Raw genomic sequence first — 15,424 nt, 5'->3', positions numbered from 1 at the left:
CAGCGTTGCTTAGTAAGAGGCAAGGTGCTGCTGCTAGGTGCCGAATGAGAAGTTTAGCCCTTGGGCCACCGGAAAGCGAAACTATTATTTTGTGTTTGGACGGAATCCGTCAAACAAGAGGCAGGAAAAGCAGGTACAGCGTCGCCAGAAAATTTTATGGTCTAAAGACAGGACAGACGTACCTGAACAGATAACTGGTGTCGGCACGTCCCGTCCCCGTAGCTCGCCGGCTGCACACGGAAAAAATGCTCAAATGCTCAGTAGTAAGAGAAGTGGGCGCAGAGCGGAATGGTGTGAGATACTTTGTGGTCATCGGAGTGGGAACGGCCAGCTAGCAAAGTTTTTCAGACAGCGTCCTCTCTCAATTACGCAGATGGGACGGCAACCGATTGGGTACGCGCTATGGGATGTCGTAGGAGAAACTCTTATTTTATGTAAGAGGGATATTTCTGAAGCTGAAACGCATGTGACTGACACAGAAAAGTGCAACAACACTCGTATTGGCATTCCGTCGTTCTTACGATAACTCCACGTTGAGTAACGTCGAAAAAATTACGGTACGAACAGATGGTGAAGCTCTTGTGTTGTAGACTTTGGCCAGGAGCGCCATCGAGAACAGACTCGGCCTAGGATGCCGCGTCAGCTGCTGCACCCGAATTGAAAGGGTTCCGGCCCAGGCAGCAGTCTGATTGGAACTTTTTTCTGAGACATCGTGCTGGGCGTTGTACCATCTATGTTGCAGCATGCAGTGGACGTAGGTGAGACGCAACTTTTGCAGAGTAATTTAACCCAGGGACTAATCAACCCTGAAAGACGAGCTGTTTCTGACAGCCACAGTCCCTGTTCTTGAAAGCGAAGTGAGCCAACAAGTAGCTAGGTTCACAATTCATGTCAGCCTTCAATTAAATTGTGTCAGATTGCGTTATCCATTCACTTTTATCGAAGGGAAAGTCATGGAAATTCTTTCACCACTATCTTTACTTTACCAATCTTAGTTAATGTCACTTTTTGACTTTAGTTAGGTATCGTATTAATGACCGTTAGTCATTACTTGTTCAATCTTGAGATTAATTATAAATAAACACTTAAGTGACCCTTAGCACTTTGTATCATTGCAGTAGATGGAAGCGTGACAATCTTATTTTGGAGAATTCATATTACCGGGGGAAATAGTTTGACTAATTTGATTATAGATATTAGAGTACTGGAGGCAGTGAGCCTGGCCAAATAACGTAGATATTTCCATTTACTCCGTGGCGCACAGATTTTAGGTCATTGTTTGGAGGGATTTTCCTGCGCTGACAGAAATTCTGGGATACAAAATTCATGGTAGATATCACAAGCCTCATTTTTACACTGCTCCTCTCACATATAAGTGATCCAGGTCACACTGTGGTTCCACGTGGGGCAGAGACTATATCAGAGGCGAGTATTGCCCAACATGCGCAAGGGGTGCATACTTTCAATGAGAACATTTTTGGAACGGTAATGTTTCCGAGACAGTAGGAGAGAAGTCGCTGGAAATACAAGCAAAAGCATCATAGCAAGAGGTAGGAATTTTTTGCCTCCGTTCTGCAGTCCCATCGATCCAATAGAACGTATAGTTTTAGCTGGCAGAAACATCTTGCAGATCAATATCAACTCTTGGTTCGATATGTGGCTATTGGCAAGGACGTGAGAATGAGAGCGATGCCACGCGGGATTAGCCGAGCGGTCTAGGCGCTGCAGTCATGGACAGTGCGGCTAGTCCCGGCGGAGGTTAGATTCCTCCCTCGTGAATGGTTGTGTGTGTTTGTCCTTAGGATAATTTAGGTTAAGTAGTGTGTATGCTTAAGGACTGATGACCTTAGTAGTAAAGTCCCATAAGATTTCACACACATTTTAACATTTTGAACATTAGAGCGATGTTCTGAAAGTATCGAAGTGACAATTGGAAAACAAGGTGCCGAGAGAAGGCGAGTCGCGATGCAAGTGGTCCTGAAAAGTTGCTTATACGCGTAATCAGTGGAAACAATTGGAAGAGTATGAAATAAAAGCGAAACTAACGTTTATAGCTCAGGTTAGGATGAAGGTTGTATATCGTTTAACAGTAACTTTATTCCGTATCATTCCGTGTACATTTGTTTGGTGTAGGGACTTTGATTAATTACCTTAGTGTTGGAGGAGAGAGAGTAATAGCAGTTATTTACGAAAATGGTTTTAAGAATCCAATATACGGAAGAAGAAAGTTTACGATGAACAGAAGCGAGTATACTGTGTTAAAATGTTTCAAATGGCTCTGAGCACTATGGGACTCAACTTCTGAGGTCATCAGTCCCCTAGAACTTAGAACTACTTAAACGTAACTAACCTAAGGACATCACACACATCCATGCCCCAGGCAGGATTCGAACCTGCGACCGTAGCGGTCCCGCGGTTCCAGACAGTAGCGCCTAGAACCGTACGGCCACTCCGGCCGGCGAGGATACTGTGTGTCCCAGACTGTGGTGGCAGTATAACATTAGCTGTGATGGAAGGATTGTGTCATGGTTAGTAAGGGATCACTGGTGAGAATTCGGTAGGCTGATTCGTTCAGTTTTTTGCTGTGATGAAGTATGTATGACGTAGTGGTGTTTCGTATAAGGAACAGAAATAGAACACAGTCTTGTCATGTGGTCCATGACTCATATGGGCATTAACTTGAGAGAGGTTAATTTATGTTGCAGTAACGGAAGAAGTAACTGTGGATGCGCTGTGCCAACTTTCGCTGCATCTAGTATAGTTAGGAGACATTTAAACTGTTTTACATAAGAGATTATGGATGAACTGAAGAGGACTGGTGTAAGTGGTTTTGTGAGAGGATTAATTATAGAGGGTGAGTTATGGATTAATTTCCTCATTAGATTGAGGACGTATAGCTAATGATTATATAGGGTGTTACAAAAAGGTACGGCCAAACTTTCAGGAAACATTCCTCACACACACAGAAAGAAAATATGTTATGTGGACATGTGTCCGGAAACGCTTACTTTCCATGATAGAGCTCATTTTATTACTTCTCTTCAAATCACGTTAATCATAGAATGGAAACACACAGCAACAGAACGTACCAGCGTGACTACAAACACTTTGTTACAGGAAATGTTCAAAATGTCCTCTGTTAGCGAGGATACATGCATCGACCCACCATCGCATGGAATCCCTGATGCGCTGATGCAGCCCTGGAGAATGGCGTATTGTATCAGCCGTCCACAATACAAGCACGAAGAGTCTCTACATTTGGTACCGGGGTTGCGTAGACAAGAGCTTTCAAATGCCCCATAAATGAAAGTCAAGAGGGTTGAGGCCAGGAGAGCGTGGAGGCCATGGAATTGGTCCGCCTCTACCAATCCATCGGTCACCGAATCTGTTGTTGAGAAGCGTACGAACACTTCGATTGAAATGTGCAGGAGCTCCATCGTGCATGAACCACATGTTGTGTCGTACTTGTAAAGGCACATGTTCTAGCAGCACAGGTAGAGTATGCCGTATGAAAGCATGATAACGTGCTCCATTGAGCGTAGGATGAAGAACATGGGGCCCAATCAAGACATCACCAACAATGCCTGCCCAAACGTTCACAGAAAATCTGTGTTGATGACGTGATTGCACAATTGCGTGCGGATTCTCGTCAGCCCACACATATTGATTGTGAAAATTTACAATTTGATCACGTTGGAATGAAGCCTCATCCGTAAAGAGAACATTTGCACTCAAATGAGGATTGACACATTGTTGGATGAACCATTCGCAGAAGTGTACCCGTGGAGGCTAATCAGCTGCTGATAGTGCCTGCACACGCTGTACATAGTACGGAAACAACTGGTTCTCCCGTAGCACTCTCCATACAGTGACGTGGTCAACGTTACTTTGTACAGCAGCAACTTCTCTGACGCTGACATTAGGGTTAGCGTCAACTGCACGAAGAATTACCTCGTCCATTGCAGGTGTCCTCGTCGTTGTAGGTCTTCCCCAGTCACGAGTCATAGGCTGGAATGTTCAGTGCTCCCTAAGACGCCGATGAATTGCTTCGAACGTCTTCCTGTCTGGACACCTTCGTTCTGGAAATCCGTCTCGATACAAACGTACCGCGCCACGGCTATTGCCCCGTGCTATTCCATACACCAAATGGGCATCGGCCAACTCAGCATTTGTAAACATTGCACTGACTGCAAAACCACGTTCGTGATGAACACTAACCTGTTGATGCTACGTAGTGATGTGCTTGATGCTAGTACTGTAGAGCAATGAGTCGCATGTCAACACAAGCACCGAAGTCAACATTACCTTCCTTCAATTGGGCCAACTGCCGGTGAATCGAGGAAGTACAGTACATACTTCAAATGGCTCTGAGCGCTATGGGACTCAACTGCTGTGGTCATAAGTCCCCTAGAACTTAGAACTACTTAAACCTAACTAACCTAAGGACATCACACAAATCCATGCCCGAGGCAGGATTCGAACCTGCGACCGTAGCGGTCGTGCGGTTCCAGACTGTAGCGCCTTTAACCGCTCGGCCACTCCGGCCAGCCAGTACATACTGATGAAACTAAAATGAGCTCTAACATGGAAATTAAGCGTTTCCGGACACATGTCCACATACGATCTTTTCTTTATCGGTGTGTGAGGAATGTTTCCTGAAAGTTTGGCCGTACATTTTTGTAACACCCTGTAAAGGTAGTAATCAGATCTGACTTATTGATGGGAACTTACCATTTGAGATCTTCTGGATGCATTATGAGTCGAATCTTGCGTGTCGATGGAACGGTAACGGTTTTCGTTTATTTACTGACTAGCTGCATGATACAATAGCAATGATTACAAACCATAGCAGTGTTATACTCCTACATTAAGAACAACACCTCACGATGAGCTCTATAATTTCTACACTTTTTAACAGCTTCGCGACGTATTCACACTTCGTAAGAAGTCTTAATTTTCTACAATCTCTCCTACGCCCCTTCGCCCCCCCCCCCTCCTATGTCCTCTATAATGTATTTACAATAATGTTATCATACAGCAGTTGTGGCGTTTTTCCTAGATTCTTGTAAAGTCTTCTGGTCAGCGGTCACTGTTATAATTCTTTTGTATGAAAGAGCTACTACATATGACAGCTTAGAGCTGCAATGATAAAAAACTTTTTCCAGACGTACCACTTTTATGTTGATATCTTTTTCAGTTCATTGAAGAGACAAAACTACATGTTGCATACTTGTCAATAATAGTTATGGGCGGCCAATTGGCCAATTACATGAAAATATGACAGACAATCGGCTCATAAAAGACATGTACCAACAAAATTTGATGGCAGTTAAGGCATGATGGAAATTCATTTACAGATAGGGGCGGCGGCAGGCTGGAAACTGTTATAAGGTTCAAAAATGGCTCTGAGCACTATGGGACTCAACTGCTGTGGTTATCAGTCCCCTAGAACTTAGAACTACTTAAACCTAACTAACCTAAGGACATCACACACATCCATGCCCGAGGCAGGATTCGAACCTGCGACCGTAGCAGTCGCACGGTTCCGGACTGCGCGCCTAGAACCGCGAGACCACCGCGGCCGGCCTGTTATAAGGGATCTGATAGTTTCACCTGAGGTGGTTATTTAAGTATACTTTAAGAATACAAATAAATTACAGTAAATGTAATTCAGAGACAATTGATAAAATGCCAGACGACAGACTCTGTCTGGCGAAGAGAAAAAAAATTATGGCTGACAATAAGTTGAGTATCTTCTGCACAATCAATAAAAATGGTTCAAATGGCTCTGAGCACTATGCGACTTAACTTCTAAGGTCATCAGTCGCCTAGAACTTAGAACTAATTAAACCTAACTAACCTAAGGACATCACACACATCCATGCCCGAGGCAGGATTCGAACCTGCGACCGTATCGGTCGCTCGGTTCTAGACTGTAGCGTCCAGAACCGCACGGCCACTCCGGCCGGCCATAATCAATAAAGTTTTGGGACATTCATGTTGAGAAGGAGCAAAAATTGAGACGATAAAAATTTCTTCGTGTATTACTATTGACTAGCTGAGAAACGCGACTTTGAATCGCTATATATTTATTTTAGTCTTCTGTTAGTCCATCTCCTCCTAACCCTCTCCTTGCTATCTCCTCACCCCTCTCTCAATTCACCACCTCCTCCCCCTCCTTCGATCCATCCCTCCTGTCTAGGTTCATCCCCTCCTACCCTCTCTGTCTCTGTCCATCTCGTCCTCCACCCACCCTTTGTCCAGTTCTTCCACCCCTTCTTTTCTGCCCCCCCCCCCCCCGCCTCCTGCCTTCTTCTCTGTCCATCGCCCCGTTTTAATGCCCACCCGAATGTAAGGTTGGTGGTTGGTTTTTACACCCACCGTATTTGTTTCCAGGCAGTAAGTCATATGTTTACCAATTTTGGTTGATATCTATGCTGGGGCTTAGGAGAAGATGTTGAACATAAGCTCATGTAATATATATTTCACGCATATATGTCCGATTCTCTTCTGTTTTACACTATACTATCCCAGAGAGGACGTTAAATTTAATAATGGTATTCAGCCATTTGGTTTGGTCCTGAAGTGCGATGACAAAATTATTGGCTCACTGCTATGCTCTTTCGTGACATTCTTGGCACACTGTACATCACAAATAACCGACAAATGCCACTTCATGTTTTTTAAATATTCCAAGTCAAGTAAATGTAAGAAATAAATACCAACGGGCAGTTTTCTCGTCCTTTCTCATTCATACCACCAGTCATGGGGGGGTGGGGGGGGGGAGGTGGAATGGGGGGAGGGCGTGGGAATGGCTAATCTTAATCTACAATTTTTTTTCTATTAATAAGTAATTTACCTAACATATCTGGTTGAAATTCCTCTACTTATTAACGAAGTATGTTCCAGCGTCACTCTCCTTTCACTCCCACCGCTTATGAGCTTCCAGTAACCATTCAACAACCATTTTAATCGCTCTCCTTTTAAGTTTCCTTATTTTAAAGCAAAATGAACATATTTTACAACATTTTGAATTGCGTGCAGTAGAGAAACAGATTGGAGAGCACGACTGCATCAGCATGGCATAGCACACGGTCTGAACGCAATACCTGTGAAGCAATGGTTGGCAGACAATAACATTCTGGAATTGAACTGGTCTGCCAATAGTCCTGGTCTGAACCCTAGGAAAACCTTTGAACTAAGTTACAACATCACCTCCACTGTAGATCCTGCGACCTGAGCCACTGCCTTCTCATGTTTTGACTCACGAGGAAAAGAGGGCTGTCATTGCTCCTCATACAGCTCGCGCAGGATACGGTGGCCGATGCACAGTGACCAGTTTTCATTCAAAGCGCTGGGCAAGTTCACCGGTTCGTTCGGAAAGGGTGGCCGATAAATATTTTCCACCTTTCATCTAGTCACCGATGATAGAATCGAGGCGCGCACTCTGTAATCTTTCTCAAACAATTTTACAGCAACTATTTCGTAAAAAATGTAATTCATTTTTGCTTTACCTATAGCTTTATATAACGGCCTTGCCGCAGTGGCTACACCGGTTCCCGTGAGATCACCGAAGTTAAGCGCTGTCGGGCGTGGCCGGCGCTTGGATGGGTCACCATCCCGCCGCCATGTGCTGTTGCCATTTTTCGGGGTGCACTCCGCCTCGTGATGCCAATTGAGGAGCTACTCGACCGATTAGTAGCGGCTTCGGTCAAAGAATACCGTCCTAACGGTCGGGAGTGCGGTGTGCTGACCACACGCCCCTCCTTATCCGCATCCTCCTCGGAAGATGACACGGCGGCCGGACGGTCCCGGAAGGGCCACTTGTGGTCTAAAGACGGACCTTTTTTTTTTTTATAGCTTTATATGTCAGATTCATGATGATGTGCTTATCATTCCGTTAATGGTCATAGTTATTGTGATATTTACGTGAAAGTAAGAGACTGAGTGTGATTCGGAAAAGTGTGCAATGAATAACAGAGGTCGCTATGATTTTGCATTTGGTGCATATTACATAATATGTTGTGGCGTATGAAATTTAGTTAACATACTGAATTTTTCTATAGGCTTGGGTAGAAGTATCTATCTGTCATCAATCTCGAGAAAACTGATCTGATGTAGCACACTCATTTGCAATCGCGCTGCGCCAGCGTGGACAGAGCGAAATGTCCACAACGTTCCCCATATTTTATAAACTGTTTCAGATATCGATGTGAGAGTTTGGTAAATGATAGCACGCAAAGGGGAGAATGTTTTACCACGTCGTTGTTACGCAAAACCTCATTATCTACCATCTTAATCAAATAAGTACAGTCTTTTTCGGTGAAAGCATGTAATTCTTAAGGGCTATCGATAGTTAGGGAAACGAGAAATGCTGTGGATTTTGGAACGACCTATGTGAAAAAATTAAACGTCTTTTTTGTACCGAGGATGTGATTTATCATCTGCTACTCATTTTACTTTCCCTCAGTTCCTCACTTAATAAACATAATAAACCACTGTTTTAGAATTCTCTTGCGATTTTGTCTGCATAACACGTTAGTGAGGTGAGACAGTGTAAACTGCGGTATGTTTTGGCAGAAGAAGCAAATTTTGGCATGGCAACCAGAGAAATGTGTAGGTTTTTCTCAAAATTCGACGCTCATGACGCTTCTCTGAAAGTTACAAATGGTTAACAAGCCAGGCGAAAATAAATCCTTACATTTTCGGCGGAATGCTTCTTAGATGCTAACGAAAGCAGAGGTGACAGTCATCATGGAAATGTGTCCGTTGAAACGGAACCACTTTCACATTTATATCCTTCTCATTTCTGTCCCCTTTCCTTCCTGCCCTCATTTTCGTCTCATTCCTTCGCCGGCCGCTGTGGCCGAGTGGTTCTAGGCGCTTCAGTTCGAAACCGCGCTGCTGCTACGGTGGCAGGTTCGAATCCTGCCTCGGGGATGGAAGTGTGTGATGTCCTTAGGTTAGTTAGGTTCAACTAGCTCTAAAAGTCTAGGGGGCTGATGACCTCAGTTTTTAAGTCCCATAGTGCTTAGAGCCATTTGAACCAACTTGTCTCATTCCTTACTTTAACCTTAAAACCCCAATAAGACCCATTTCATAATATTTAATTAATTTTGCAACGAATGACAGCCACGTGCTCCAAAACTACCAGTGGTAGCGAAACTATACATACACCAAGGCATTGTCATTGTTATTATATAATCTGTCGGTTGGTGGGAGTGTTGCCACTTATGTACTTTATCAAAAGTTGATAGTTCTTTTGCCAAGCCCAGTGTCTACACTCAGTTTTATGTAAATATTTCACCAAAGATTTTATAACATTATGTTCAATTTTCGGTTTTATGCAAATACCCTTTTATACGTGTATTATGTGCAGACCTTAATTATGCATTTTCTGGTGTGACATAATTATGGATGTTAATTTTAATTGTTACTTTATTAATTTTCCATTTCCAAAAATGTTAATGATTATCAGTTTTTTGTTATTGGGAAAAGATAGGCTGGAGCTGGAGATGGGTTTTGGAGGCAAGTTTGAACGGCAGTTGTATGCACGTGGCTCGCTGTGATGGAACATTTTTGAAGTGGAGATGTGTTTATATTATCCGTAAATAAACATAGATGATTCAAAGAAAAATTCTGCAGATTATTATTCTGTCATACACATAAAGGAAGACCAGCTACAGTAAGGCCTAGGATTTCCTTTCCTAGTGGAGCAATCTACATCACAAGGAATTTAAGTTAAGATTCTGTTATCTTCTTTCAGCGTCTCTGGATACAAAGCATCTTGAGGTTTCATGAAGAATAAGACGTACATAGATTTAGGAACTGTGTTAACTGTGTGAAACAACAACAATCAATCAACTATGAATTCTAGTGTTTGTTAGCCAGAATTTGTTCCATCTTAAAAGATCATCAAATAAGCTTACCCGGTACAATGTAAGTGAAACTTACGTAAAATAATAAGACATTTTCATCAAAAAAGCTTAAACTAAGTGTTTTCTTTGTGTGTAATAGTATTATCCGTTATCTCATTGAAATTGTACAATCTAAGTACAAGTGCCATTTTTATTTTCAATCTCAGTAGTGTTAACTTGTTCCTCTAAGAAAAACATCGTCTCCAACCCATAATACCACTTGTATGTACTAAGCAAAGTTAAAATGATCTAACCTAAACACATCATGAATCCTTAAGTTAAAATCACCTCCCAGCCTCTTGATAAGGGTGAAAAAGATGCAAATTGTTGCCATATCACAAAAAACAAAATTCGGAAGACCATGTAACACGTTCATTCAAGAATGTATAGCACAAATCTTGAAAGGGCTGGTTATTCATTGGCCAAATCATCCAAAAATTCTAAGACACCATCCAGTATGGTGGTATCAAGCGAAGTCACCAATTCCAAACATCACAAAATCAACTCAATGTATCCTATCTGCTGTTGTCACCCCTAGACCGAGCAGCAATAATATTCACAAAACCAAGGCATAAGTAAGATCATCCCTTCATAATATCATCAAATAACTGTAGCATATGCCAAAATAAGCATGGAATATGTAACACTGTCAACAACTCATGTTCACTATAAAGCAGTGTGTTCAGGTAAGCACAGAAGCACCATGAAGGTATTGAACAGCATCTTCAGAGTCAATATCCTGATATATTTGTCAAATATCATAAGCTGATGTATAAATATGTAATAATTTCTTCGTCAATCTACATTCCCAAATTCTCGATACAAGTGGTCTCAGTATCGAAAAGTGTATGCTGCAACGCCTTTTCAGATGTATCACTCACAGGCTTTCAAAAGCCAAAATGCACCACTTTCAAATGTATGAAAAACCACAACAACAAAAATAAGATGCGTCAGTCTGTATACGAGTAATGTGGTACTGAAGTATAGCTATATGATTCATATGGTTTAAGCTCCACAATGTTTCTCAATCCAAACACTTTCCTAGATCTACGATAGATGAATCTGTATGCGTTGAACTGTGGAATTTTGCAAATTTCAGAAGGATCTATGTGCATATCAAAAAACTTTTTAATCTCCTTATTTATAGCTTTTGATTTTTCATAACTTTTCGTTAACACCAGCTCACCAACTTTGTACTGAATCACCTTAACGCTTTTGTCATGCCTTAATTTCTTCTTCCTTTGATACATCTCCATATTTCTACTCAAAATGTCTTCTCTCTCATGAGGAGACAACTCAGAACCCTTGGGAAACTTTACTAGTTCATACAATAAATGAGTTGGCTTCTTATTGTAATGCATCTCGTAAGGAGAAAATCCAGTGGTTGTATGTTGCCGATGGTTGGGAATGTCTTACAATTGCGTTCCATATGAGTACCAATTTGTATGAGCCTTGGAACAGTAAGTCCTACAAAGTCGACCAATCTCATGCATGTATCTTTCATTAGGATAGCAAGATGGAGAATAAACATAAATGCAAATATGTTTGATGTTCTGATCAGTCATAAACTGTTTCCATTCATGTGAGATGAACTAGGTTCAATTGTCAGATATTATTGCTTTAGGTTTTCCAGCATTGATTACATAATGATTTTCCAAATACTGTATAATTTTCATACTGGTGGCCTTTTTCAGCAGGTACACCTTAACTAATTTACTAAACAAATCAACCACAACAGAGATGTAACGGTATTCTTCTTTGGTTCGAGGAAATTGTGCAAAGAAGTCAACACCAACCAACTCAGATTTACCTTTGGTTATAATGCTATTTAAAAAAAAACCTTTATGGCACTGATGTATTACTTGTACTCTCTGGCATCTATCACAAGATACTAGCTAACATTTTACGCTTCTGGATATATTATTAAGATAAACATTTTCGTGTAGCTTTTGAGTGCACTTCATATTACCACAATGGCCAAAACTCTCATGTACAAACTTAATGACTAAGTGTACGTATTATTTGGGCCAACATAGCTTCCAGTAATCACTGTCTGGTCTGTGTCTCCTGAGTAAAATACCAATGTGCATCTGGTAATACTGTACAACTTTATCCTCACTCACCTTACCGAGTAACCTTTTCACTAATTTCAAGTCCTCATTTTGATTTGGTGTCTGTAATTGTTCACAATTTTTTAATTTCTCTCTCACAATGTACTCTTTTAATAAACATAATTCTGAAGGTCATGTCCTCATTAATCTCAACGTTCTCCTGATCATTACCAACTGGCAACTTAGATACGGCATCAGCAACACAGTTTTGCTCACCTTTGATATGGAAAATAGTGTAATCGAATTGCTGAAGGAACAATGCCCAACGAGTGATTTGGTTTTGGTACAGCTTCCATTATTGTAAATACTTCTGAGCTTTGTGATGATATAATATGATGACTTTACGTTCAGTGAGATAGTTCCTAAATTTTTTGAATCCTCACACAATTGCGAGCAGCTGTTTCTCAGTGACTTTGTAGTTCCTTTCGCGTTTAAGTAAACTCCTGCATGAAAGAGTTACTGCACATTTGTCCATCTGACCATCAACCTCTTTCTGCCTAAAAATATAGACACCAAGCCCATAATCACAACTATCTGTCATAAGGCAAAACGGCACGAAAATCTCAGCCCTACATAGAATCTGACTATTGCAAAGCTGTGTTTTGATCACATGGAAAACTGTTTGACATTCAGTGGACCATTCTCACCATGTGTTCTTTTTCAATAAATGAAGTAAACATGGTTCATTCAGGACTTGTGATCTTACATATTTACAGTAGAAGTTACATAACCCATAAGAAGGTCGCAATTCCGCTTTATTTCTGGGTCTGGGAAAATCCGCAGTATGTTTAATTTTATCTGAATCTGGCAGAATTCCTTCCTCACTGATCGTGTGTTCGAAGAAGTTCAAAGATTTAACTCCAGATCTACTTTACCCAATTTGAGGATCATACCTCCTTTTCTGAATTTCATTGCTACCACCTTAATTGTCTTGATATGCTCTTTCCATGAATTTCCCGTTACGAAAATGTCATCAACATAAAAAAAACTAGCTTGGATAGTATCTCACTACCTAATACTAGATCCAAAGCTCTTATAAATTCTTTAACTGACACATTGAGACCAAAAGGAACTACACAGTACTGGTAACGTTTTTCAGAGAATAAAAAAATAGACTATTTTCTGAACTAGGATCAAGAGCTATCTGAAGGATGCCTGATGTCAAATACAAACAAGTAGAGTTCCAGGCACCATGGAACTTGTTTAATAATTCTTCCATTGACTCTGGGTGATCTGTTTCCCTTTCCAAATATTTTTTTACATGTCTGGAATCAAATACAAGCTTGACTCCGCCATCTTTTTTGGATATAACAGCCAGATGATTGTTGCACTGGCTTATACTTCTTTCAATACTTCCCTACTCTTGCAAATTTTAGAGTTCCACTGCCCAATCTGTTTCCTATACTTATATAGGTACTGAGTATGGTCTTATAAAGAAGGGGTGATGCTGCTTCAGCCGAAGCTTACAAGAATAATTCCTAACCCTTCCTGGCTTTTCACTGAAAATATCTTCTAACTGTCTCAATACACTTTCAGTTTCAGTTTTTTCACACATGATCAAAGCATTTAACAGTAACATCAACACCCATAAGATAATTACCTAAAACTCCTTTTGTTACTTCTACCTCATAGCCACACACTTTGTTAGTTGTAGAATAACTGGTTCTTAGATATGGCTTACTATGACCAGAAAATTGAACTTAACTCTCACAACAATCAATTCTGAACCAAACCATTGAATTGACCCAGTGAAAAGATACATTATTCTTTAACCTCCAATCCATTCCCCAGAGTATCTCCTCGTTGAGATCACTGACTATCAGGCAACCTTGCTCAAACACAGTTTTTCGTATATGGAAGGTAATTAATTCTTGTTTATCAACCACTTTGCTATACTTACTAGAGACGTCTTTGATTTTAGCTCGTGAGATTGGAAACTTAATCTAATCAGGATTATTCTTTACTCTGTTACCAAATTTCTCAGATAAATTTGAAATTGCACTGCCAGTGTCAATTAGACATCAACCTGTCCAGTTACCAACAGAAATCTCTATGTATGGGCTACTCACAAATTTATGTTGTTCTGTAACACTGTCTTCTCTCAGTAAATCATTCTCAACCTCCTCAAAGTCTAAATCACATAACTGGTTTACACTATTGTTGGACATTTGTATAAGACGAATGGGTATCTTTGTGTTACTAACATTTTCGCTTAATTGAGTTGATTCACAATTAAATATACACTCCTGGAAATTGAAATAAGAACACCGTGAATTCATTGTCCCAGGAAGGGGAAACTTTATTGACACATTCCTGGGGTCAGATACATCACATGATCACACTGACAGAACCACAGGCACATAGACACAGGCAACAGAGCATGCACAATGTCGGCACTAGTACAGTGTATATCCACCTTTCGCAGCAATGCAGGCTGCTATTCTCCCATGGAGACGATCGTAGAGATGCTGGATGTCGTCCTGTGGAACGGCTTGCCATGCCATTTCCACCTGGCGCCTCAGTTGGACCAGCGTTCGTGCTGGACGTGCAGACCGCGTGAGACGACTCTTCATCCAGTCCCAAACATGCTCAATGGGGGACAGATCCGGAGATCTTGCTGGCCAGGGTAGTTGACTTACACCTTCTAGAGCACGTTGGGTGGCACGGGATACATGCGGACGTGCATTGTCCTGTTGGAACAGCAAGTTCCCTTGCCGGTCTAGGAATGGTAGAACGATGGGTTCGATGACGGTTTGGATGTACCGTGCACTATTCAGTGTCCCCTCGACGATCACCAGTGGTGTACGGCCAGTGTAGGAGATCGCTCCCCACACCATGATGCCGGGTGTTGGCCCTGTGTGCCTCGGTCGTATGCAGTCCTGATTGTGGCGCTCACCTGCACGGCGCCAAACACGCATACGACCATCATTGGCACCAAGGCAGAAGCGACTCTCATCGCTGAAGACGACACGTCTCCATTCGTCCCTCCATTCACGCCTGTCGCGACACCACTGGAGGCGGGCTGCACGATGTTGGGGCGTGAGCGGAAGACGGCCTAACGGTGTGCGGGACCGTAGCCCAGCTTCATGGAGACGGTTGCGAATGGTCGTCACCGATACCCCAGGAGCAACAGTGTCCCTAATTTGCTGGGAAGTGGCGGTGCGGTCCCCTACGGCACTGCGTAGGATCCTACGGTCTTGGCGTGCATCCGTGCGTCGCTGCGATCCGGTCCCAGGTCGACGGGCACGTGCACCTTCCGCCGACCACTGGCGACAACATCGATGTACTGTGGAGACCTCACGCCCCATCTGTTGAGCAATTCGGCGGTACGTCCACCCGGCCTCCCGCATGCCCACTATACGCCCTCGCTCAAAGTCCGTCAACTGCACATACGGT

This window comes from Schistocerca nitens, chromosome 3 (assembly GCF_023898315.1).
Source record: "Schistocerca nitens isolate TAMUIC-IGC-003100 chromosome 3, iqSchNite1.1, whole genome shotgun sequence".
Taxonomy (NCBI): Eukaryota; Metazoa; Arthropoda; class Insecta; order Orthoptera; family Acrididae; genus Schistocerca; species Schistocerca nitens.
The sequence above is the reverse complement of the archived record's forward strand: the minus strand, read 5'-3'. Positions refer to the sequence as shown.